Source organism: Dermacentor andersoni, chromosome 9 (assembly GCF_023375885.2).
Source record: "Dermacentor andersoni chromosome 9, qqDerAnde1_hic_scaffold, whole genome shotgun sequence".
NCBI lineage: Eukaryota > Metazoa > Arthropoda > Arachnida > Ixodida > Ixodidae > Dermacentor > Dermacentor andersoni.
In genome coordinates, this window is record NC_092822.1 from 52860278 (window position 1) to 52887931 (window position 27654).

At 44.4% G+C, this 27654-nt stretch overlaps 1 protein-coding gene and 1 long non-coding RNA gene across 2 annotated transcripts in view; one reads left to right on the top strand and one right to left on the bottom strand.

The window, feature by feature from the left end:
* Positions 1–27654, bottom strand: part of LOC126528532 (1-acyl-sn-glycerol-3-phosphate acyltransferase epsilon-like) — a 97315-nt gene that overhangs the window by 6654 nt on the left and 63007 nt on the right. The gene's annotated exons all lie outside the window — the stretch shown is intronic.
* The window catches only part of LOC129384032 (uncharacterized), an 86509-nt gene continuing 59513 nt past the window's right edge, over positions 659–27654 (top strand). Inside the window, exon 1 of the long non-coding RNA XR_008611786.1 lies at positions 659–1808. This is a non-coding gene — a long non-coding RNA (uncharacterized lncRNA). The remainder of the gene's footprint in view (positions 1809–27654) is intronic.

Here is a 27654-nt window from a genome sequence, read left to right on the forward strand (position 1 = left end):
TTTCTTCAAAATTTATCTACGTTGTATCGCTAACTATTCCTGAAACGGATCCGGTCGCATCAATCGCTTCCCTATTTTTTTCACCAATACTTTAAACGTCTCTTGTTTACCTTGACTGCTGACCGGTTAATACTTCCGTCCACTTTAAATCTAAGGTCTTCTAGGACGTGTACGTTACCTAAGGGTCTCACTGGGATCCCTTCGCATTCCGTTAGGATGTGCTGAGTGGTATCCGGATTTTCGCTGCAGCATCTCGTTGGGAATATTCGCTCCGGTATGTTTTTGTCCTTAGCCAACCAGCTCGAGCCTCAAATAGCAAGAAACTTCCCTTCGTTTTAGGGCACAGCTCTTAATAGCCCGTTCCTGCGGCGAGCGTCGGCGGCGTCGGCGTAACCGAGCGGACGATCGAGCGCCGCGAAGGATGAAATCGAACGCGGAGCGCAGCAGGAGATGAAAGAAAGCCGATAGCGAGGAGAGGAGGAGGAGGAAAGCGCAGAAGGATGGTGCAGCGGAACCATGAGGCAGAAAGCGGACGAGGAGCGGAGGGGAGACGGGCTGCGCATGCGCTGAGCTGCCGGTGGCACGGAATCCGCAGCCGCGTGGGCGATCTCATCTGCACTTCCAGGGGGGGGGGGGGGGGGGAGGTGCGGAAGCGGGGTGTCGTGAGGTGGGGATGGCTACGCTCGTCCGCGGCGTCAGCCGCTGAGGTCAGTCCGCTGTACCAGCGTGTGTGACGGCGATCACCGCTCCTGCAAGGGGCGATGGCAAGCGGCTGCGAGTGAGGCTCGATGTGAAGCGCCCTTGGGTGTTGTCGCCGCTGGCACTGGTGGCACGACTTCCCCGCGACGAAGGGCAGCTCTCGCCGTTGGTGGAACGAAATCGTGAGAAGGAAGGCGTAGTGTCGCGCAAGACGGGCTGTGTGGAGACTATGGCTACAATATGGCGCCTGAGTAGCGAGCGTCGTCTGTATGGAAACGAAGCGCTGCATGAGCGGAGGTCTGTCTGCGGTGGCTGCTGGGATCGCGCCCACGCGTCGCCCACGTTCTGCCTCTCGCGATCTTCCGATTAGCGAGGCAGTCGCGCCACACTTCGATCCATTTGGAACGTGCCGCACGAGACAGATTATCTCCGCCAGCCAATACATCGCGAAATGAAAGCACGTATGCAGCTGCGCTCAAACTTCGCATTAGCGAGTATCGTAATCGTCGGTGAACTTTTTCCCTTTCTAATTCATTCTTTCTCATTTTTGTAAGCCCTGCGCGCGACGGCAGCGGTCTCGAACGGGGTTTCAATTAGCACTACTGATGGCTGACAGAAATGACCACGTATATGTAACAAGGCGGGGGCGTAGCCTATGGCTGGTACGATCAAGTAGCCTACTTTCTTTCTTTTCTTGTTTTTTTAGGCTTCACTTTAATTGCATCTCTTATCGCCACGCTTACCCGATGCGCAATAGACCTCTCCCGGCCTACGTCACGACGGGTCGGTCACGTCATCTTCGGATTCATGCGGGCGTGTTCGGCGAGCGAAAATCGCCGCCGAACGCACGTTGGCAGCCGCTGACAGTTTCGAGTATCGCGGTCGCTCTTTATTTTTTGGTGTGTTTCGTGCGCGTCGGTTTGTCATGCCGCAAGTTGTTGCTCAGTGGGATGCCTAAATCGCATGAAAAAAAGGTTGTGGGATCGGTTTTTTTCCCCCGCTTCCGAAGAGACGAGATGCAGCCACAAACGTGGGTGCTTGCAATGCTCTGTGACAAGTGACAGCCATCAGACGCCGAGACAGAATCTGCGGATTTCGCTCGACCAGTGGTAAGTGCGGTGCTCTGGTGGCCGTCATTGCACGTAAATGTGCTTGCAAGAATAGATGCGATCGTTTCCACCGCAGTTTGAAACGAAAATGCTGATCATGTAGTACGCAGCTTATGGGTTCTGCAGTTGGCATATGACCCGGGGTTGCGCGTTTCTTTGTTTTTTTTTATTAGAGACGAGTCGCATGTAAGCATGTTGCGCTTCTGGCGCGGATCGAATTTCACGGACAGTGTTCCGTACTTATCGCTACACGGCTATACATGTCACTGAATCGCATGTCCGACTAACACTTCCGATCATTTTTCAAGTCGTCTATGAGAAGAGAACAGGGGTGTATACTGCTCGCTGCAGGCGATGGGCTTCTCGACATACCCCTGAGGGGCGGCTTCTGGCACAGAACTCGCGTACTCGGCAATGGTCGCGCGCACAGATGACGAGGACGTGAAGCAAGGCACACGCAAGTGCTAATTTCAACGAATGCTGTATTGAAAACAGGATCACATATTTATAAGCATGCATACCACAAACACGCTCAAGCGGAAGCAGCGATGCAATGGACGCACTACATCATTCAGAAGATATGCTTGTTTGTTGCTTTTTGTAAAGAAAGCGAACGCGTGCTTGCGCAATTTTCATTCGGGCTTGCCATTCTGGACGGTTTGATGATCAGGCTAATAAGTTCACCTCGGTGTCGAGATATGATTTTACAAACAGTGGCACACGGTCACACGTGCTACGATGCAGAGTCAGCCAGTCATCAGGTCCTTCCTTCTCCTTGTAGCTGTGTTCTCCTAAGCTGCAACTTAGCGTCCCATCTGGCCTACGTAGAACATACCGCATGAAAGAGGAATTTGGTGAACGACACAGTCTCTGCAACTTGCGAAACGCGTTCTATGACGCTTCGTGCAACTGACGTCTGTGTCAGAGGCAGGGTGACTGATTCTCTCTAAACTTATACAACTAGCAGGGTGCTGAAAATGCAACCCTGACATTGACACGTTTTGTTATTTCAACTTATGGGAAATCTTATGAAGGTAAGGTACTGGAGCAATATTTTCGCGGCCACCTTGGGTGACCGCTGGAGCGTTAGGCGCTGACAACACTCTTAGAAAAATTTACACCTTTTGGGGCGTATCTTGTCCCACAACGATAATCGTCATCTGTCTTGCCCGCGTTTCCTTTCTTTAACGGTGCGAGCCCGGTACTTCCCAGTCACGAACGGCATGCGCGTTATCAGTGTGACGCAGCATTCTCGACAGGAAAGTAGCGAGCGCCGAGTTTTCAAGAAAAGAAACGCAAGCAAGGCAGATGACGATTATTGCTGTGGGACAAATATACACCCCAAAGGGTACAACCGAATTAAGAGTGAAGCGGTGACGCTTCACTTCGTGAAAGCTGGTTTCGTGCAAGCGCATGAGTGCTATTCCCTTTTTTGTGCATTGCGCGCGGAATGTTTTAAAAATTGAGAGCCACTCCACTCTGTGAAGGTGGATGGCCAGTGGAGTTGTATATATGTCGATAAATATGTTGATAATAAATATTACGATTGAAAATAAAAGACACATACCACAATGACTTTCGTTCTTTTCACGATTTTTGTTGTTTTATTAACTTGCAAACCCAATGCGTCTTTTTTTCATTTTTAACCTTCTCTCGTTTGCTCTTTGGGATTTATTATTTGGTCATCAAGGTGTCTATCGCTTTATGATCGGTATGATATACGTCCAGTGGCTCTGTGGTGACATTGCAAAGGTTCTTGGCCAGTGTGAGGTCTACACACGACAGATGACGCGTCGTGGGCACACTGATGGTTGTGTAACATTGAATGCCGAACCTTTCCAAAAGAAACGCCACGAACCACGCCTGTGTTTAAATCAACCGCAATTACAATGGGAGTGGAGTTGTAGGGGCGATCATACCAAAGGTGCATACGTTTGCGGCACGATCTTTGTTCGTATTACGTGCCGCCCCCTGTCGCCGCGCACATTCCCGCTTCTGTTCACGACGGTGTTCTACGTAGGCGCGCCGTCCTTCCACAGTCCTTCCGCAGTCCTCACCGCCGGCGGGCCACCCCGTTGTACGGGCGGAAAGGAACTGAGATACTATTACGTGGTTTGTCTATAGAGACCGTGACGTCAAGCAACAATGCATACTAAAGAGTAGAATTCCGGTTTTACTTATTTATCACGATATTTTTTATCACACTACGTTTCGACACTTCTCTCGATTCAACGTAGCTGGGACATACCTGGCGATACGCTTTTGTTTTATGCTTTAGCTCCTCTAAAGCGAAGCTTTCTGTCTCACTGATTCGTCCGTGAGCGCCGAAAACGCACTGCAGGAAAGCCAACTTACGCCATCTGCGTAGAACACTGCAGTTTACATTCGCAGTACCACGTCGACTGGCCGGCCGGTCAGTGCCTGGTAACGGTGCGAAGCGACGAGCTCAGCAAGAGCAGCGCATGCGCACAAAGTTCACCGAGAGCGCCAGTTTCGTCCGTTATCCATATGCTAAGCGTGACCCCACCCCTGTCGCGATTAACTGAGCGTTCCTGCTCATCGGAGACAGCAAGTGCGCGTGAACACGGGCGCGTGTTAGGACCCGGAAAAAAAAATCAAAGCCTCTTTCTTAAAGATGGTTGACCGACACGCTACCCAGACGAACTGTTTATGTCTGCATTGTATTACGCGCGTCACGCAATGCATTCCCGGCCGTCACCATGAGGTAGGCCGGGAATGCAGCGCATGGGAGAAGAGGCTGCCGTACGAGAACGCAAGTGTACAATCGTCTGTGAAAGTGTGTGTGCGCGTGTAATCAACGGCTACATGATCTAAAATAAAGGCCATGCAACTTAACGAAATGTGTCTTCATTCAACTTCAACGCTAAAAAAATACAGTCCTAAACAAGCAATCAGATCACATATAGATACCATAGTGTCCCTCAGCATTTCTTGGTTTCGTTGCGTGATCGTTGGCTTTTGGACTTTGATTCAGATTGCATTGGGGGAAAGCTTCGCGTTCAACCATCTTTCTTTAAGAAAGGGGTTTCGATTTTTCTGGTCTTGGGGTGGCCGCTACGCTTTTGCCTACGCGCACTAACCGGCAAAACCTAGCGTATAACAGCCAAGGTCCATCTAGATTGGTCGCGAAGCTTGGAATGAAAAGCGTGCTAAAACCTATTGCCAGAGATATCAGTTAGTGGTGCACAATTGCAGCGTGACTAGGTGAATGGGGGGGGGGGGGCAAACACTGACTAGCAAACCTGAGCGAAAAAAAAATTTACTGAAGCAGGGTTTGTGTACGGGCTAGTTGGTATTCCATTGCAAACATCACTTACAGCGCGTGCATAAACAAAGGTACCTACACGTAGATACGCTGTAAGTGACGTTTGCAACGAAAATTTTAATCCCAATACTTTCATACGAGTAAACATTCAGTTTCAAATATTTCTGATGTACTAAAACAACAAATGTAATTTCTTTTCCATTTCCCAATTTATTATTTCCTTCTTGGTGACCCCTATCAAACAGTGATTCTGGCGCAAGACTTGTCAAGGGTGTGCAAACCAGCTATTATGTCGTGTGGAACGGCGTTGCTCACTTGAACGCGGCGGTTTCATCCGAGTTTATTTCCCTGCGCGTGTTTGTTCAAAGTGTGGTGTGCGCTTCACTCCCAATTTTGCGTGACGTAGCGCACAGCATTCATTGGCGAAAGGCGTAAGTGCAGCTTTTTGTTATCGTGCAAGTTCAAGCTGCGGTGTCCGACGCGCTGTGTCTCGTCGTGACGATAAATGCTGAACGATCTGTAACAAAGGCTCTGAGTGTCCGACGGGCAGCAAAATTAGCAAGTAGAATCAATCAATCAATATTTATTTTTGACGAAATCAAATACAAGATGGGTATAAGTACATATTCGGAGGTCCCGAAGTAACAACTGTCGGGGGGACTTCCTAACGAGACATGAAACGGGGGATAGTACGACCGTGGCAAACAGAGTGAGTCATGTCATATATTATACAATTTCTACATCATCATCGCAGATAAACGGTAAGAGAGAAAAAGAATCTTTAAAATATGGCAAGTATAATCACACAGTTAAAAAGAAGAAAAATAATTGAAGAAATTTTAACAGTGACTTTTAGAAATTCAAACGAGGATAAATGGCACGTAAATCTAACAACGAGGAGAAGTATCAATTATAGGCAAAATTCAGTAACTCGGTAATTGAACAGTACATTGCATAACGGTAAAGCCGAACAAAATCTAATTATTTCTAGGTTCGTTAAATTATGCTATGCGTCAGATAAAGTGTTCATGAAATGCTCCTTCGTTCTACGCTTGAATGATAATAACCAAGATGCAATACTAAAATGGTCACTGAAAACATTAGCTATGTCTTGAGGGTCAGTAATATTAGCGGAATCGTGGTTCACACACGATATGTGATTTTTAGTTGTACTGATGTTTAAGAATTCCTTAATAACCCGCCAGTTTCGTCTGGTATCCCTTCCATTTTTTCTTATATTATTTTCGTAGTAATTACGCTTGGCATTTTTTAAAGTGTCTGTTACAACATTTGAATATGTGTGGAAGAGCAGTCGCAACGCATTGTTGAATGGCTGGACTTTAAGTTTCTTACGAAGATTATCTCCTTTCTTAATGGACCGTAATAAAGAATCACTAATCCAAGGCTTTCTTGGCGAGCTGTACAACCGCGTCACAGTAGTGTTACTTCTACATAAGTTGGAGCATTCGGATATTTTTGCAAAAAACGATTCAAAAGCCCTTTCGCCACATTGCTCTTCAAGCACGTCAGCCCAGTAAATTGCACGAATCAGACGAGTGAATTTATTAGAATCAAAGAAAGTCCTAGTATATTTTTCTGCTTGAGAAGGCGTTACGGAACCTATGAAAATAAATATAGGGTAATGGTCTGTTACGACATATTTCAGTATTCCAGCTCTGCTGAGTTCAGTAGCTATGCTAGAAAGTACATGGTCAATCAAAGTATTAGGTCCGCCTATTTCAAACTTGGTTAGAGCTGTAATTTGTGAAGATAGACCACAGCTAAGATAAGTACGTAAGTATTCAGAACAACATTGACTGTCAGGGCTGATAATGTTGATGTTAATGTCACCACATATCACAATATCCTTGTTTTCATCAGTGACTCTGTTGAGTAACTGCTCAAATTCTTTACGAAACTCGATGTAGGAGGAAGAAGGTGAACGATAAATGCATGCAATTACGATGCTACGTTTGGTAGGCAGCTGCAGGTTATTACTGTCTACTTCTATCCATACTGATTCACAGAAATCAATGACGAAAAAAAAAAGATCATGGCGACGTTTATAGGACAATGAAGATTGATTTTGCTCAAATGGCCAAACCGCCACTACGATAACCTTCACGATGACAATATTCAGAAGCGTAGCCAGAAAGACCGTATAGATTCCCGTCATGAGATGATAACCACGTTTCAGATAAGCACACGAAAGAGAACGCATGATCAAGATTGCAAAGAAGAGCGATGAGATCGTCATGATGCTTACGAATACTGCGAATGTTTTCTAAATGATAATATGGGGCAATGTTGTGTTGTATAATAACTGTTGGATATGAATACATGGTGTCGCATGGAATTACGAATGATTCTGTGAAAAGGTTTCACATATGTTGCTGCAAATTACGACTGTGTGGTGGACATAGTACTTTGCGTCCGTTGAAACATGGTTTGTGTGGTCAATTGGTTGCATTATTCTAATAAAATTGAAGGTACCTTTGGAACCTGCGGCATTCTCATTTATTTCCATCCTATTCGCTCACCTTCCTACGGAACCTACTGGAACAATTGCCGTCAATAACAGCATAATTATGTTTTCATGAAGAGATACGCCACTCCTATAGTTTAATGAAACGCCAGCGCTTCAGCTGAGGCGAGTCACAAGCTAGCCTATGCCTCAAAAGAAAAAATAACTGCTGGTGTAGTGGTCGAACTGCCGGACGGAAAAGAAATTCAGACATTCGCGCCAAACAGCATAAGATCTTGACGTCGCTGCCATTTCCGGTTGTGATGTCGCTTTTTATTATTTTTTGCCTGCTGTTAGTTGTCCCTTCCGACACGTAGTTGGCGATGGTTGCAACTAGCTGCCATTTTCTTGACATGTGGGCTTCAATGGAATATTCGCTACCGGTTTAGATATACCTTGTAATAGCTCCGCTGTAAAATGCTTTGATTGTGTGTAGGTGTGGCAGTATTAGATCGCATCCCTTAGGCGCCCATTCCTGTGGCCAGCGTCGGCGTCGTCCCTCGGCGTACTCGTAAACCTAGCGAACGAACACAGCGAAGGATGAAAGAGCGAACGCGGAGTGCGGATGGAAGACGGCGATAGCGACGAGAGCGCAAGGGGGAAGGCGGAGGAAGAGGGTGCCGCGCAAGACGGGCTTAGCGGCGACGATGGCGCCAGTGTAGCGCGCGTCGTCTGTTCACCGATTATGCCACCGATACCAGATATGGAAACAAAGCGCTGCATGAGCGGAGGTCTGTCTGCGGCGGCTGATGTGAATCGCACCCACGCCTCACCCACGCGCCGCCTCGCGCGATCTCCCGATTAGCGAGGCAGTCGCGCCACACTTCGTTCCGTTTGCAACATGCCGCACGAGACACATTGCCTGCGCCAGCCAATATATCGCGAAATGAAAACACATATACGGCTGCGTTCATATTCCGCATCAGGAAGTATCGTAATCGTCGTTGATATTTTTCAACTCAAAGTCGGCGTCCATGTTGTGGTTTTAATTGCTCTTCAAATCATCATATTGTAAAACAGGACCTTGAAGATTGCGTTTTTCTTTTTATATGTTTGCGTTGGGCATATTAAGCTTAAAGGGTTTGGTTGCCGGTGGAGCAATTCACGAAGGCAGCTTTGGTGTTCTTTAAGTGTGACGGTGAAAAAGCAAATTTGACAAAAACTCACTGAAAATGCCAGAACGACTACGGTGGTTATGTGCAGTAAGATCTAGCGTTACATGTAAACACTTCGGCTCCAAAAGCACTCCCAGCGCCCCTGCCTGTGCAGCTTTAACGGCATGCGATCGCCTTGAACAAAACTGCATATTCAATGTACTAACGTCGTTCGGCTTTCAGTCACATTTTGTTGAACTTATTAGGAATGCCTGTTCCAATATCCGAAGTACATGGCTTCGATGGTCGCGAAGGTGCACCATTTCCCTTTACTCGTGGTGTTCGTCAAGGGTGGCCTCTATCCCCAATACTCTTTGTGCTCAGCGTTGAGCCATTTTGAGACTTACGTGTGCAATAACAAGCAGCGGTGGCGTAGAGGTACAGCCTCCGCCTCGCGTGCAAGAGGACCGTGGTTCGAATCCCGGTGCCACGCAATTTTCCTCCGGATTAAAAAAAATCCGCCTGTTGATAAAATTGCATAAACAGGCTTCGAGTGCGGCCTGATCCCCGTGACCAGAACCGGTAACGCACTCCCTCACCGGGGCAGGAATGACCACCCTGGTGCAGTACATGGCAACAACCTCCTATATGAATACAACAATCAAACCCCGGCCCTCAGTCCCCAGCAGCTGCGAAGCAACTGACTACTGCAGGGGTCAGACCTGTGACGCAGCAGAGGGTGCTAAGAATCTCTGGGTCCGGACAGGGCGCCATTAGAATCTGAACCTGGCAACGTTCAACGATAGGAAGTTATCCAGTGAGGCGAATCTAGCAGTGCTATTGGAGGAGTTAGAGGGCAGCAAATGGCATATAACAGGGCTCATTGAAATTAGGAGGACCAAATTATCATATACAGTGCTAAAATGCGGGCACGTCCTGCGCCACCAGGGCTTATCGGAGAGACGGGAAAAAGGCGTCGGATTCCTGATTAATAAGGATATAGCTGGTAACATACAGGAACTCCATAGCACTAACAAGGGGCTGGCAGGCCTTGTTGTGAGACTTAATAGGAGGTACAAATTGAAGGTCTTACAGGTGTTACATCCACTCATGATGATCAGGAAATCAAAAGCTTCTATGAAGACGTGGCATCGGCGATCGGTAAAGTCATAATAAAATACACTATACTGATGGGCTACTTCAATGCTAGGGTATGCAAGAAGCAGGCTGGAGACGAGTCAGTGGGGGAATATGGCATAGGGTCTAGGAATAGCCGGGGAGAGTTATTAGTAGAGTTGGCAGAACGGAATAATTTGCGGATAATGAATACCTTCTTCCGCAAGCAGGATGACCGGAAGTGGACGTGGAGGAGCCCGAATGGCAAGACTATAAATGAAATTGATCTCATTATCTGCGCTAACCCTGGCATCATACAATATGAGGACGTGCTCGGCAAGGTTCGCTGCAGTGACCATAGGATGGTGAGATCTCGAATTAGCCTAGACTTGAAAAGGGAACGGAAGAAACTGGTGCATAAGAAGCGAATCAATGAGTTAGCGGTAAGAGGGAAAATAGAGGAATTGTGGATCAAGACACAGAACAGGTATTCGGCTTTAACTCGGGAAGAGGACGTTAGTGTTGAAGCAATGAACGACAATCTTATGGACATCATTAACGAGTGAGCAATAGAAGTCGGTGGTAACTTCGTTAAACAGGATACCGGTAAGCTATCGCAGGAGACGAAAGATCTGATTAAGAAACGCCAATGTATGAAGGCCTCTAACCCTACAGCTAGAAGAGACTGGCAGAACTTTCCAAGTTAATCAACAAACGTAAGATAGCTGACACAAGATAGCATATTATGGATACAATTGAGCATGCTCTGAGGAACGGAGGAATCCTAAAAACAGCGAATAAGAAACTAGGAATAGGCAAGAATCAGATGCATGCGTAAAGAGACAAAGCCGGCCATATCATTACTATTATTGATGATAGTTCAAGTGGCTGGGGAGTTCTATAGAGATTTATACAGTACCAGTGGCACCCTCGAAGATAATGCAAGAGGGAGTAGTCTAGAGGAATTTGACATCCCACAAGTAACGCTGGAAGAAGTAAAGAAAGGCTTGGAAGCCATGCAAAGGCGGAAGGCAGCTGGGGAGGATCAGGTTACAGCAGATCTGTTGAAGGATGGTGGGCAGATTGTTCGAGAAAAACTGATCACCCTGTATACGCAATGCCTCATGACCTTGAGCGTGCCGGAATCTTGGAAGAACTAAAACATAATCTTAATCCATAAAAAAGGGGACGCCAAAGACTTGAAAAATTATAGACCGATCAGCTTACTGTCAGTTGCCTATAAACTATTTACTAAGGTAATCGCAAATAGAATCAGCAACACCTTAAACTTCTGTCAACCAAAGGACCAGGCAGGATTTTGTAAAGGATACTCAACAATAGACGATATTCCCACTATCAATCAGGTGATAGAGAAATTTGCGGAATATAACCAACCCTTAAATATAGCTTTCACTCATTACGAGAAAGCGTTTGATTCAGTCGAAACCTCAGCAGTCGTGCAGGTATTACGGAATCAGGGTGTAGACGAGCCGTGCATAAAATACTAAAAGATATCTATAGCGGCTCCACAGCCACCGTAGTCCTTCATAAAGAAAGCAACAAAATCCCAATAAAGAAAGGCGTCAGACAGGGAGATACGATCTCTCCAATGCTATTCACAGCGTGTTTACAGGAGGTATTCAGAGACCTGAATTGGGAAGAATTGGGGATAAGAGTTAATGGAGATTACCTTAGGAACTTGCGATTTGCTGATAATATTGAATTGCTTAGTATCTCAGGGGACCAATTGCAATGTATGCTCACTGACCTGGACCGGCAAAGCAGAAGGGTCGATCTACAAATTAATCTGCAGAAAACTAAAGTAATGTTTAACAGTCTCGGAAGAGAACAGCAGTTTACGATAGGTAGTGAGGCACTGGAAGTGGTAAAGGAATACATCTACTTAGGACAGGTAGGGACCGCGGACCCGGATAATGAGACTGAAAAAATCAGAAGAATAAGAATGGGCTGGCGTGCGTTTGGCAGGCATTCTCATATCATGAACAGCAGGTTGCCATTATCCCTCAAGAGAAAAGTGTATAACAGCTGCGTCTTACCAGCACTCACGTACGGGGCAGAAACCTGGAGGCTTACTAAGAGGGTTCTACTTAAACTGAGGACGACGCAACGAGCTATGGAAAGAAGAATGGTGGGGGTAACTTTAAGGGGATAAGAAGGGAGCAGATTGGGTGAGGGAACAAACGTGAGATAATGATATCCTAGATGAAATCAAGAAAAAGAAATGGGCATGGGCAGGACATGTAATGAGGAGGGAGATAATCGATGGTCATTAAGGGTTACGAACTGGATTCCAAGGGAAGAGAAACTTAGCAGAGGACGGCAGAAAGTGAGGTGGGCGGATGAGATTAAAAAGTTTGCAGGGACAACATGGCCACAATTAGTACACGACCGAGGTAGTTGGAGAAGCATATGAGAGGCAGTGGGCGTAACCAGGCTGATGATGATGATGGTGATGATGATGATGATGATGCAACTTAACGAAATGTGTCATCATTCAACTTCAACGCTAAAAAATACAATCCTAAACAAGCACTCAGATCACATATGGATAGCATCGTGTCCCTCAGAGTTTCTTGGGTTCGTTGCGTGGTCGTTGGCTTTAGACTGATTTAGTTTGCATTGGGGGAAAGCTTCGCGTTCAACCATCTTTATTTAAGAAAGGGGTTCTGATTTTTCTTTCTTTTTGTCCTGGGGTGGGCGCTACTTTTTCGCCTACGCGCACAAACCGTCAAAACCTAGCGTATAACAGTCAAGGTCCATCCAGATTGGTCGCGAAGCTTGGAACGAAAAGCGTGCTAAAACCTACTGCCAGAGATATCAGTTGGTGGTGCACAATTGCAGCGTGACTAGGTGAGGGGGGGGGGGGGGGACAAACACTGAAACTAGGAAACCGGCATGAAAAAAAAATGTTCGAAAATTTTACTGAAGGAGGGTTTGTGTACGGGCTAGTTGGTATTCCGTTGCAAAGATCCCTTACAGCGCGTTCATACACAAAGGTACAGTGCTCACGGAATCAAGAGCGTCACTTCAGGGCTCACTAATGCGCCTACTTTCCTTTCCACCGGCTGCAGTTTGTGTCACATCGATGTAAGTTTGGCACGTACACTTAGACCAGAGTTCGTTTCACGTTTGGTGACCAGATTCTTAGCGATATGACATGGTACACTCGAGTATTTTGCACATATGCAGGGTTATACTAAATGCTCCCTGTCACGTGTCATTCCGTGAGCAATGTACAGTCGCGGACAGAATATTATGGACCATGAAATCTAAGAAAAAGCTGAATATCTCCGCAACCTCACAACGCAATCTGGCATTTGCATTGTGGGCCTCGACTAGAATATTCTAACAACGTTGTCGTGGGCAGTTTTACTGGTTACTGCTACAGGCTGCTCGGGAATTGAACGTTTTCGGAGATCCCGTGGTCCATCTTATTCTGTCCGCGACTGTACATACACATAGACGCGCTGTGAATGATGCTTGCAATGACAATTTCAATCTGAATACTTTCATGCGAGTAAACATCCGTTTCAAATATTTCTGATGTACTAAACAACAAATGTAATTTTTTTTTCTATTTTCCAATTTATTAGTTCGTTCTTGGTGACCCCTGTCAATGATTCTGCTGCAAGACTTAGCAAGAGTATGCAAACCAGCTATTACGCCGTGCGGAATGGCGTTGCTCACTTGAACGCGGCGGTTTCATCCGAGTTTATTTCCCTGCGCGTGTTTGTTCAAAGTGTGGCGTGCGCTTCACTCCCAATTTTGCGTGACGTAGCGCACGGCATTCATTGGCGAAAGGCGTGAGTGCAGCTTTTTGTTATCGTGCAAGTTCAAGCTGCGGTGTCCGACGCGCTGTGTCTCGTCGTGACGATAAATGCTGAACGCTCTGTAACAAATGCTCCGAGTGTCCGACGGGCAGCAAAATTAGCAAGTGGAATCAATCAATCAATCAATCAATCAATCAATCAATCAATCAATCAATCAATCAATCAATCAATCAATCAATCAATCAATCAATCAATCAATCAATCAATCTGTGTTTATTTTTGACGAAATCAAATACAAGATGGGTATAAGTACATATTCGGAGGTCCCGAAGTAACAACTGTCGGGGGGACTTCCTAACAAGACATGAAACGCGGGATAGTAGGACCGTGGCAAACAGAGTCAGTCATGTCATATATTACACAATTTCTACATCATCATCGCAGATAAACGGTAAGAGAGAAAAAAAGAATCTCAAAAATATTACAAGTATATTCACACAGTTAAAAAGAAGAAAAATAATTGAAGAAATTTTAACAATAACTTGCAGAAGTTCAAACGAGGATAAATGGTACGTAAAGCTAACAACGAGGAGAAGTATCATTTGCAGGCAAAATTCAGTAACTCGGTAAATAAACAGTACAATGCATAATGGTAAAGAAGAACGAAATCTAATTATTTCTAGGTTCGTTAAATTATGCTATGCATCAGGTAAAGTGTTCATGAAATGCTCCTTCGTTATACGCTTGAATGATAATAACGAAAACGTCTTTCAATCAGATGGTATTGAATTCCAAACAGAAATGTCTGAAAATGCGACGGTAAATTTCCCATAATTAGTTCTTGCTTTTGGAAGGAGAAGACTGAGTTGTGCTGACAATCTTGTGTTGTTATAATTGATGAGGCTAGAGCGAGTACAAACGGGAATATTAAACTCGGTATTTATAAGACGAAAATTAAGAAGTGACAGCTTATGATTCAATAACATGCGTAAAGCTAAACATTTAGAGGACGGAATATGGGAGCAGAGGGAGATGTATGCGATTGGAATGCAATTAATCGTAATGCCTGCTTTTGCAAAATTTCTAGCTGACGAAGATGAGTGGCATACGTATTACCCCAAGATGACAGGCAGTATGAGAGATGGCTGTGTATATACGCGTAATATAAAGACATGAGAATGCTTTGCGGAAAAAAAGAGCGAGTTTTATGATGATGTGAACACCAAATGAGATTTTTTGAATAAGTGATTGAATGTGGCACTGGAACTTAAGGTTCTCATCTAGAACTACACCAAGAAATTTAGTAGACGCGGATCTTGCAAATTCATTGTTATTTAGAGACACTGCGACAGAGTCAATGTGCAAAGTTTTGGAAGAATGGAATACCAGATGGGTTAATGGTTAGCTTGTTTTTTATACACCATGAAAGAAGACTCGCTAGGTCAGCGTTAAGTTTATCCTGCGATGCGAATAAATTTTTATCAGATGCGAAAATAGTGGTGTCATCAGCGTAAAGAAGGCAGTGCGCATGTGTTAATATTTCTGGCAAGTCGTTAATGAATATGAGAAATAAAAGTGGCCCAAGTATTGATCCCTGAGGGACGCCTGTATTTACAGTTTTTGATGAGGAGAAGACACCATTAACTTCGACTATATATTGTCGGTCGATTAGGTAGTTGCGAATTAATTGTAAAGGCGGCCCAGAAATGCCATACGATTCAAGTTCACTTAAAAGAATACGATGGTTAATTGTTTCAAATGCCTTAGTGAAATCAAAAAAGGAGAGCACCGACTAAGAGGCCTTGATCGATGGCTAATTTAACCCTCTCAGTAAAAGCAATAAGCGCTAGTTCAGTTGAAAAGTTGTCACTAAAACCAAATTGATCAGGAGTTAAAAGAATAAATTTGGATAAGTATTTAGTTAAGCGATTATGTATTAGTTTTTCGATCAGCTTACTAAAGAAAGACAAAATGCAGTTAGGACGATAATTACTCATGCGCTTATGGTCACCATTTCTAAATACTGGGATTATTTTACCTGTCTTGAGGCGATTAGGAAAGATGCCGTCTATAAATAATCTGTTTGCTATATGTGCTAACGCAGGTGAGATTTTGTTAGATACAAGCTTAATGCCAGAGGGGCGTATCAAGTCGATGCCCGGACCGGTTGTTTTAAGAGAATTGATAACGTTACATACTTCGAGAGATGTTCTGGGGAACAGGTAAAATGAATGAGAACAGCGCGGAAAACTAAGCAAGTTGAATCAGGCTCACTACCGTCTGCAATACTAAAATGGTCACTGAAAACATTAGCTATGTCTTGAGGGTCAGTAACATTAGCAGGATCGTGGTTCACATAGGAAATGGGATTTTTAGTTGTACTGATGTTTAAGAATTCTTTAATAACCTGCCAGTTTCGTCTGGTATCCCTTCCATTTTTTCTTGTTTTATTTTCGTAGTAGTTACGCTCGGCATTTTTTAAAGTGGCTGTTACAACATTTGAATATGTGTGGGAAGTACAATCGCAACGCATTGTTGAATGGCTGGACTTTAAGTTTCTTACGAAGATTATCTCTCTTTTTAATGGACCGTAATAAAGAATCACTAATCCTAGGTTTTCTTGGGGAGCTTAAGAACCGCGTCACAGTAGTGTTACTTCTACATAAGTTAGAGCATTCGGATATTTTTGCAAAAAAAACGCTTCAAAAGCCCTTTCGCCACATTCCTCTTCAAGCACGTCAGCCCAATCAATTGTACGAATCAGACGAGTGAATTTATTAGAATCAAAGAAAGTCCTAATATATTTTGCTCCTTGAGAAGCGTTATCGAACCTATGCAAAAAAATATAGGGTAATGGTCTGTTACGGCATATTCCACTATTCCAGCCGTGCTAAGATGAGTAGGTATGCTAGAAAGTACAAGGTCAATTAAAGTATTAGGTCCGCCTATTTCACGCCTGGTTAGAGCTGTAATTTGTGAGGAGAGACCACAGCTAAGATAGGTACGTAAGTACTCAGAGCAACATTGACTGTCAGGGCTGATAATGTTGATGTTAATGTCGCCACTTATCACAATATCCTTGTTTTCATGAGTGACTGTGTCTAGTATCTGCTCAAATTCTTTACAAAACTCGATGTAGGAGGAAGAAGGTGAACGACAAATGTATGCTATTACGATACTACGTTTGGTAGGCAGCTGCAGGTTATTGCTCTCTACTTCTATCTATACTGATTCACAGAAATCAATGACAAAAAAAAAAGATCATGGCGACGTGTATATGACAATGAAGACTTTACTAAAATGGCCAAACTACCACTACGATAGCCTTCACGATGACATAATTCAGAAGTGTAGCCAGAAAGACCGTATAGATTCCCGTCATGAGATGATAACCACGTTTCAGATAAGCATACGAAAGAGAACGCATGATCAAGATTGCAAAGAAGAGCGATCAGATCGTCATGATGCTTACGAATACTACGAATGTTTTCTAAATGATAATATGGGGCAATGTTGTGTTGTATAATAACTGTTGGATATGAATACATGGTGTCGCATGGAATTACGAATGATTCTGTGAAAAGGTGTCACATATGTTGCTGTAAATTACGACTGTGTGCTGGACGTAGTACTTTGCGTTCGTTGAAACATGGTTTGTTTGGTCCATTGGTTGCAATATTCTAATAAAACAAAGGTGCCTTTGAAACCTGCGGCATTCTCATTTATTTCCATCCTATTCGCTCACCTTCCTACGGAACCTACTGGAACAATTGCCGTCAATAACGGCATAATTATGCTTTCATTAAGAGATACGCCACTCCTATAGTTTAATGAAACGCCAGCGCTTCAGCTGATGCGAGTCACAAGCTAGCCTCAGCCTCAAAAGAAAAAATAACTGCTGGCGTAGTGGTCGAACTGCCGGACGGTAAAGAAATTCGGACATTCGCGCCAAACAGCATAAGATGTTGACGTCGCTGCCATTTCCGGTTGTGATGTCGCTTTTTATTATTTTTTGCCTGCTGTTAGTTGTCCCTTCCTATACGTAGCTGGCGATGGTTGCAACTAGCTGCCATTTTCTTGACATGTGGGCTTCAATGGAATATTCGCTACCGGTTTAGATATACCTTGTAATAGCTCCGCTGTAAAATGCTTTGATTGTGTGTAGGTGTGGCAGTATTAGATCGCATCCTTTAGGCGCCATTCCTGTGGCCAGCGTCGGCGTCGTCCCTCGGCGTACTCGTAAACCTAGCGAACGAACACAGCGAAGGATGAAAGAGCGAAGGCGGAGTGCGGATGGAAGACGGTGATAGCGACGAGAGCTCAAGGGGGAAGGCGGAGGAAGAGGGCGCAGCGCAAGACGGGCTTTGCGGCGACGATGGCGCCAGTGTAGTGCGCGTCGTCTGTTCACCGACTATGCCACCGATACCATATATGGAAACAAAGCGCTGCATGAGCGGAGGTCTGTCTGCGGCGGCTGATGTGAATCGCGCCCACGCCTCACCCACGCGCCGCCTCGCGCGATCTCCCGATTAGCGAGGCAGTCGCGCCACACTTCGTTCCGTTTGCAACATGCCGCACGAGACAGATTGCCTGCGCCAGCCTATATATCGCGAAATGAAAACACGTAAACGGCTGCGTTCATATTCCGCATCAGGAAGTATCGTAATCGTCGGTGATATTCTTCAGCTCAAAGTCGGCGTCCATGTTGTGGTTTTACCTGCTCTCAAAATCATCATATTGTAAAACCGGACCTCGAATATTGCGTTCTTGCTTTTTATATGTTTGCGTTGGTCATATTAAGCTTAAAGGGTTTAGTTGCCGGCGGAGCAATTCACGAAAGCAGCTTTGCTGTTCTTTACGTGTGACGGTGAAAAGGAAATTTGACAAAAACTCACTGAAAATGCCAGAACGACTACGGTGGTTGTGTGCAGTAAGATATAGCGTTACATGAAAAGAGTTTGGCTCCGAAAGCAGTCCCGACGCATTGCAAATTCCAATGCCTGTTCCAATATACGAAGTAAAGGCGCACCATTGCCCGTTACTCGTGGTGTTCGTCAAGGGTGGCCTCTATCCCCAATACTCTTTGTGAGAAACTTACGTGTGCAATAACAAGCAGCGGTGGCGTAGAGGTACAGCATCCGCCTCGCTTGCAAGAGGACCGTGGTTCGAATCGTGGTGCAGCGCAATTTTCCTCCGGATTAAAAAAAAATCCGCGTGTTGATAAAATTGCATAAACAGGCTTGGAGTGCGGCCTGTTCCCGGTAACCAGAACCGGTAACGCACTCCCTCACCGGAGCAGGAATGGCCACCCTGGTGCAGTACTTGGCAACAACCTCCTATATGAATACAACAATAAAACCCCGGCCCTCAGTCCCCAGCAGCTGCGAAGCAACTGACTACTGCGGCGGTCAGACCTGTGACGCAGCAGAGGGTGCTAAGAATCTCTGGGTCCGGACAGGGCGCCATTGGAATCTGAACCTGGCAACGTTCAACGATAGAAAGTTATCCAGTGAGGCGAGTCTAGCAGTGCTATTGGAGGAGTTAGAGGGCAGTAAGTGGCATATAAAAGGGCTCATTGAAATAAGGAGGACAAAATAAGCATATACAGTGCTAAAATGCGGGCCCGTCCTGCGCTACCAGGGCTTATCGGAGAGACGAGAACAAGGAGTCGGATTCCTGATTAATAAGGGTATAGCTGGTAACATACAGGAACTCTATAGCATTAACGAGGGGGGCGGCAGGCCTTGTTGTGAAACTTAACAGGAGGTACAAATTGAAGGTCTTACAGGTCTGCGCCTTTACATCCAGTCATGATGACCAGGAAATGAAAAGCTTCTATGAAGACGTGGCATCGGCGATCGGTAAAGTCATAATAAAATACACTATACTGATGGGCGACTTCAATGCCAGGGTAGGCAAGAAGCAGGCTGGAGACAAGTCAGTGGGGCAATATGGCATAGGGTTTAGGAATAGCCGGGGAGAGTTATTAGTAGGGGTTGAAGAACGGAATAATTTTCGGATAATGAATGCCTTCTTCCGCAAGCGGGATGACCGAAAGTGGACGTGGAGGAGCCAGAATGGCGAGACTAGAAATGAATTAGATCTGATTATCTGCGCTAACCCTGGCATCATACAAGATGAGGACGTGCTCGGCAAGGTGCACTGCAGTAACTATAGGGTGTTAAGATCTCGAATTAGCCTAGGCTTGAAAAGGGAACGGAATAAACTGGTGCATAAGAAGCCGATCAATGAGTTAGCGGTAAGAGGGAAATTAAGGAATTGCGGATCAAGCTACAGAACAGGTATTCGGCTTTAACTCGGGAAGAGGACGTTAGTGTTGAAGCAATGAACGACAATCTTATGGACATCATTAACGAGTGAGCAATAGAAGTCGGTGGTAACTTCGTTAGACAGGATGCCGGTAAGCTATCGCAGGAGACGAAAGATCTGATTAAGAAACGCCAATGTATGAAGGCCTCTAACCCTACAGCTATAGAAGAGACTGGCAGAACTTTCCAAGTTAATCAACAAACGTAAGATAGATGACACAAGAAAGCATAATATGGATAGAATTGAGCATGCTCTGAAGAACGGAGGAAGCCTAAAAACAGTGAAGAAGAAACTAGGAATAGGCAGGAATCAGATGTATGCGTAAAGAGACAAAGCCGGCCATATCATTACTATTATGGATGATAGTTCAAGTGGCTGAGGAGTTCTATAGAGATTTATACAATACCAGTGGCACCCACGAAGTTAAAGGAAGAGGAAATAGTCTAGAGGAATTTGACATCCCACAAGTAACGCTGGAAGAAATAAAGAAAGCCTTGGGAGCTATGCAAAGGGGGAAGGCAGCTGGGGAGGATCAGGTGACAGCAGATCTGTTGAAGGATGGTGGGCAGATTGTGGAGAAATACTGGTCACCCTGTATACGCAATGCCTCATGACCTAGAGCGTACCGGAATCTTGGAAGAACGCTAACATAATCCTAATCCATAAGAAAGGAGACGCCAAGGACTTGAAAAATTATAGACCGATCAGCTTACTGTCCGTAGCCTACAAAGTATTTATTAAGGTAATCGCCAATAGAATAAGGAACACCTTACGATAGGCAGCGAGGCACTGGAAGTGGTCAGGAAATACATCTACTTAGGGCAGGTAGTGGCCGCGGATCCGGATCATCAGAGTGAAATAATCAGAAGAATAAGAATGGGCTGGAGTGCCTTTGGCAGTCATTCTCAGACCATGAACAGCAGGTTGCCATTATCCCTCAAGATAAAAGTGTATAACAGCTGCGTCTTACCAGTACTCACGTACGGGGCGGAAACGAGTGCTATGACTGATAGTTTTCTCTCTCTCTCTCTCTCTCAATATATCATCATCATCATTAGCCTGATTACGCTCACTGCAGGGCAAAGGCCTCTCCCATACTTCTCCAACTACCCCGGTCATGTACCAATTGCGGCCATGTTGACCCTCCCAACTTCCTAATCTCATCTGCCCAACTAACTTTCTGTCGCCCCCTACTACGCTTCCCTTCCCTCGGAATCCAGTCCGTAACCCTTAGTGACCATCGGTTATCTTCACTCCTCATTACATGTCCTGCCCATGCCCATTTCTTTTTCTTGATTTCAACTAAGATGTCATTAACGCGCGTTTGTTCCCTCACCCAATCTGCTCTTTTCTTATCCCTTAACGTTACACCTATCATTCTTCTTTCCATAGCTCGTTGCGTCGTCCTCAATTTAAGCAGAACCCTTTTCGTAAGCCTCCAGGTTTCTGCCCCGTACGTGAGTACTGGTAAGACACAGCTGTTTTACACTTTTCTCTTGAGGTGTAATGGCAACCTGCTGTTCATGACCTGCGAATGCCGGCCAAACGCACCCCAGCCCATTCTTATTCTTCTGATTATTTCACTCTCATGATCCGGATCAGCAGTCACTACCTGTCCTAAGTAGTAGTATTCCCTTACCACTTCCAGTGCCTCGCTACCTATCGTAAACTGCTGTTCCCTTCCGAGACTGTTAAACATTACTTTAGTTTTCTGCAGATTAATTTTTAGTCCCACCCTTCTGCTCTGCCTCTCCAGGTCAGTGAGATGTGAGGATGCAGCGGTGGCGTAGAGGTGGAACACCCGCCTCGCGTGCAAGAGGTCCGTGGTTCGAATCCAGGTGCCACGCAATTTCCAACCGGATTGTAAAAAAAAAATCCGCCTGTTGATAAAATTGCATAAACAGGCCTGGAGTGTGGCCTGATCCCGGTGACCAGAACCGGCAACGCACTCCCTCACCATAGCAGGATTGGCCACCCTGGTGCAGTTCTCGGCCACAACCTCCTATATGAACACAACAATCAAACCCCGGCCCTCAATATATACACACACACACATATATATATATATATATATATATCTATATATATATATATATATATATATATATATATATATATATAGAGAGAGAGAGAGAGAGAGAGAGAGAGAGAGATTCATCTCATCTATGGTATCGAATGCGAGCGCTGTTGCTTTGTCTCTGCGTGTAGTAGTTAAGAGAACGACTTTAAGGGAGGAGAAGCAGAAAGGAAAGTTTCTGAAGCATAATTGCAGCGCCGTGGTTTTAGAGTGCACCCGCGGTAGAGAAAAAGAAGGAGGTATAAGCATGCGTGGCCATGATACGCACACGACAAACTGCCTTAAAATATTTAGAGACTTGAGAGAAAGTTTTGTTAACAACCGATAACACGGCGATCAGCACTCGAATACGACGAGAGAAATTATTGAGACGTAGAAAATTCCCTTGAACTAAGTATGGTTTGCGAGACAAATGCTTGTAAGTATTGAACTTTAATATGGATAGAATTGAACATGCTCTCAGGAACGGAGGAAGCCTAAAAGCAATGAAGAAGAAACTAGCAATAGGCAAGAATCAGATGTATGCGCTAAGAGACAAAGCCGGCAATATCGTTACTAATATGGATGAGATAGTTCAAGTGGCTGAAGAGCTCTATAGAGATTTATACAGTACCAGTAGCACCCACGACGATAATGTGAGAGAGAATAGTCTAGAGGAATTTGAAATCCCACAAGTAACGCCGGAAGAAGTAAAGAAAGCCCTGGGAGCTATGTAAAGGGGTAGGAAGCTGGGGAGGATCAGGTTACAGCAGATCTGTTGAAGGATGGTGGGCAGATTGTTCTAGAGAAACTGGCCACCCTGTATACGCAATGCCTCATGACGTCGAGCGTACCGGAATCTTGGAAGAACGCTAACATAATCCTAATCCATAAGAAAGGAGACGCCAAAGACTTGAAAAATTATAGACCGATCAGCCAACTGTTCGTTGCCTACAAAGTATTTACTAAGGTAATCGCCAATAGAATAAGGAACACCTTAGACTTTTTTCAACCAAAGGACCAGGCTGGTTTCCGTAAAGGTTACTCAACAATAGACCATATTCACACTATCAATCAGGTGATAGAGAAATGTGCGGAATATAACCAACCCTTATATATAGCTTTCATTGATTACGACAAAGCGTTTGATTCAGTCGAAGCCTCAGCAGTCATGGAGGCATTACGGAAGCAGGGTGTAGACAAGCCATATGTAAAAATACTGAAAGATATCTTTAGCGGCTACACAGCCACCGTAGTCCTTCATAAAGAAAGCAACAAAATCCCAATAAAGAAAGGCGTCAGGCAGGGAGATACGATCTTTCCAATGCTATTCACAGCGTGTTTACAGGAGGTATTCAGAGACCTGAATTGGGAAGAATTGGGGATAAGAGTTCATGGAGAATACCTTAGTAACTTGCGATTTGCTGATGATATTGCCTTGCTTAGTATCTCAGGGGACCAATTGCAATGCATGCTCACTGACCTGGAGAGGCAAAGCAGGAGGGTGGGACTAAAAATTAATCTGCAGAAAACTAAAGTAATGTTTGACAGTCTCGGAAGAGAACAGCAGTTTACGATAGGTAGCGAGGCACTGGAAGTGGTAAAGGAATACATCTACTTAGGACAGGTAGTGACCGCGGACCCGGATCATGAGAGTGAAATAATCAGAAGCATAAGAATGGGCTGGCGTGCGTTTGGCAGGCATTCTCAGATGATGAACAGCAGGTTGCCATTACCCTCAAGAGGAAAATGTATAACAGCTGTGTCTTACCAGTACTCACGTACGGGGCAAAAACCTGCAGGCTCACTAAAAGGGTTCTACTTAAATTGAGGACGACGCAACGAGCTATGGAAAGAATGGTGGGGGTAACATTAAGGGGATAACAAGAGAGCAGATTGGGTGAGGGAACAAACGTGAGATAATGACATCCTAGTTGAAATCAAGAAAAAGAAATGGGCATGGGCAGGACATGTAATGAGGAGGGAACATAGTCGATGGTCATTAAGGGTTACGAACTGGATTCAGAGGGAAGAGAAACATAGCAAGGGACGGCAGAAAGTGAGGTGGGCGGATGAGATTAAGAAGTTTGCAGGGACTACATAGCCACAATTAGTACACGACCGAGGTAGTTGGAGAAGTATTTGAGAGGCCTTTGCCCTCCAGTTGGCGTAACCAGGCTGATTATGATGATGATGATGCAACACAACGAAATGTGTCATCATTAAACTTCAACGCTCAAAAAATACAATCCTAAACAAGCACTCAGATCACATATGGATAGCATCGTGTCCCTCAGAATTTCTTGGGTTCGTTGCGTGGTCGTTGGCTTTAGACTGATTTGGTTTGCATTGGGGGAAAGCTTCGCGTTCAACCATATTTATGTAAGAAAGGGGTTCTGATTTTTCTTTTTTTTTTGTCCTGCGGTGGGCGGTATTCCTTTGCCTACGCGCACAAACCGTCAAAATCTAGCGTATAACAGCCAAGGTCCATCTAGATTGGTCGCGAAGCTTGGAACGAACAGCATGCTAAAACCTACTGCCAGAGATATGAGTTAGTGGCGCACAATTGCAGCGTGACTAGGTGAGGGGGGGGGGGGGGCTGGCAAACACTGAAACTAGAAAACCTGCATGAAAAAAAAATGTTCGAAAACTTTACTGAAGGAGGGTTTGTGTACGGGCTAGTTGGTATTCCGTTGCAAACATCCCTTACAGCGCGTTCATACACAAAGGTACAGTGCTCACGGAATGAAGAGCGTCACTTCAGGGCTAACTAATGCGCCTACTTTCCTTTCCACCGGCAGCAGTTTGTGTCACATCGATGCAAGCTTGGCACGTACACTTAGACCAGAGTTCGCTTCACGTTTGGTGACCAGATTCTTAGCGATATGACATGGTACGCTCGAGTATTTTGCACATATGCAGGGTTATACTAAATGCTCCCTGTCACGTGTCATTCCGTGAGCACTGTACGTACACATAGACGCGCTGTGAATGATGTTTCCAACGAAAATTTCCATCTGAATACTTTCATACGAGTAAACATTCCGTTTCAAATATTTCTGATGTACTAAATGACAAATGTAATTTTTTTCTATTTTCCAATTTATTAGTTCGTTCTTGGTGACCCCTATCAGTGATTCTGCTGCAAGACTTAGCAAGAGTATGCAAACGAGCTATTACGCCATGCGGAATGGCGTTGCTCACTTGAACGCGGCGGTTTCACCGAGTTTATTTCCCTGCGCGTGTTTGTTCAAAGTGTGGCGTGCGCTTCACTCCCAGTTTTGCGTGACGTAGCGCACGGCATTCATTGGCGAAAGGCGTGAGTGCAGCTTTTTGTTATCGTGCAAGTTCAAGCTGCGGTGTCCGACGCGCTGTGTCTCGTCGTGACGATAAATGCTGAACGCTCTGTAACAAATGCTCTGAGTGTCCGACGGGCAGCAAAATTAGCAAGTGGAATCAATCAATCAATCAATCAATCAATCAATCAATGAATCAATCAATCAATCTGTGTTTATTTTTGACGAAATCAAATACAAGATGGGTATAAGTACATATTCGGAGGTCCCGAAGTAACAACTGTCGGGGGGACTTCCTAACGAGACATGAAACGCGGGATAGTAGGACCGTGGCAAACAGAGTGAGTCATGTCATATATTATACAATTTCTACATCATCATCGCAGATAAACGGTAAGAGAGAAAAAAAGAATCTCAAAAATATTACAAGTATAGTCACACAGTTAAAAAGAAGAAAAATAATTGAAGAAATTTTAACAATAACTTGCAGAAGTTCAAACGAGGATAAATGGTACGTAAAGCTAACAACGAGGAGAAGTATCATTTGCAGGCAAAATTCAGTAACTCGGTAATTAAACAGTACAATGCATAATGGTAAAGAAGTACGAAATCTAATTATTTCTAGGTTCGTTAAATTATGCTATGCATCAGGTAAAGTGTTCATGAAATGCTCCTTCGTTATACGCTTGAATGATAATAACGAAAACGTCTTTCAATCAGATGGTATTGAATTCCAAACAGAAATGTCTGAAAATGCGACGGTAAATTTCCCATAATTAGTTCTTGCTTTTGGAAGGAGAAGATTGAATTGTGCTGACAATCTTGTGTTGTTATAATTGATGAGGCTAGAGCGAGTAAAACCGGGAATATTAAACTCGGTATATATAAGACGAAAATTAAGAAGTGACAGCTTATGATTCAATAACATGCGTAAAGCTAAACATTTAGAGGACGGAATATGGGAGCAGATGGAGACGTATGCGATTGGAATGCAATTAATCGTAATGCCTGCTTTTGCAAAATTTCTAGCTGATGAAGATGAGTGGCATACGTATTACCCCAAGATGACAGGCAGTATGAGAGATGGCTGTGTATATACGCGTAATATAAAGACATGAGAATGCTTTGGGGAAAAAAAGAGCGAGTTTTATGATGATGTGAACACCAAATGAGATTTTTTGAATAAGTGATTGAATGTGGCACTCGAACTTAAGGTTCTCATCTAGAACTACACCAAGAAATTTAGTAGACGCGGATCTTGCAAATACATTGTTATTTAGAGACACTGCGACAGAGTCAATGTGCAAAGTTTTAGAAGAGTGGAATACCAGATGGGTTAATGGTTAGCATGTTTTTTACACACCATGAATGAAGATTCGCTAGGTCTGCGTTAAGTTTATCGTGCGATGCGAATAAATTTTTATCAGATGCGAAAATAGTGGTGTCATCAGCGTAAAGAAGGCAGTGCGCATGTGTTAATATTTCTGGCAAGTCGTTAATGAATATGAGAAATAAAAGTGGCCCAAGTATTGATCCCTGAGGGACGCCTGTATTTACAGTTTTTGATGAGGAGAAGACACCATTAACTTCGACTATATATTGTCGGTCGATTAGATTGTTGCGAATTAATTGTAAAGGCGGCCCAGAAATGCCATACTTTTCAAGTTTACTTAAAAGAATACGATGGTTAATTGTTTCAAATGCCTTAGTGAAATCAAAAAAGGAGAGCACCGACTAAGAGGCCTTGATCGATGGCTAATTTAACCCTCTCAGTAAAAGCAATAAGCGCTAGTTCAGTTGAAAAATTGTCATGAAAACCAAATTGATCAGGAGTTAAAAGATTAAATTTGTACAAGTATTTATTTGAGCGATTATGTATTAGTTTTTCGATCACCTTACTAAAGAAAGACAGAATGCCGATAGGACGATAGTTACTCATGCACATATGGTGATCTTTTTTAAATACTGGGATTATTTTACCTGTCTTGAGGCGATTAGGAAAGATGCCGTCTATAAATAATCTGTTTGCTATATGTGCTAACGCAGGTGAGATTTTGTTAGATACAAGCTTAATGCCAGAGGGGCGTATCAAGTCGATGCCCGGACCGGTTGTTTTAAGAGAATTGATAACGTTACATACTTCGAGAGATGTTCTGGGGAAAAGGTAAAATGAATGAGAACAGCGCGGAAAACTAAGCAAGTTGAATCAGGCTCACTACCGTCTGCAATACTAAAATGGTCACTGAAAACATTAGCTATGTCTTGAGGGTCAGTAACATTAGCAGGATCGTGGTTCACATACGATATGGGATTTTTAGTTGTACTGATGTTTAAGAATTCTTTAATAACCTGC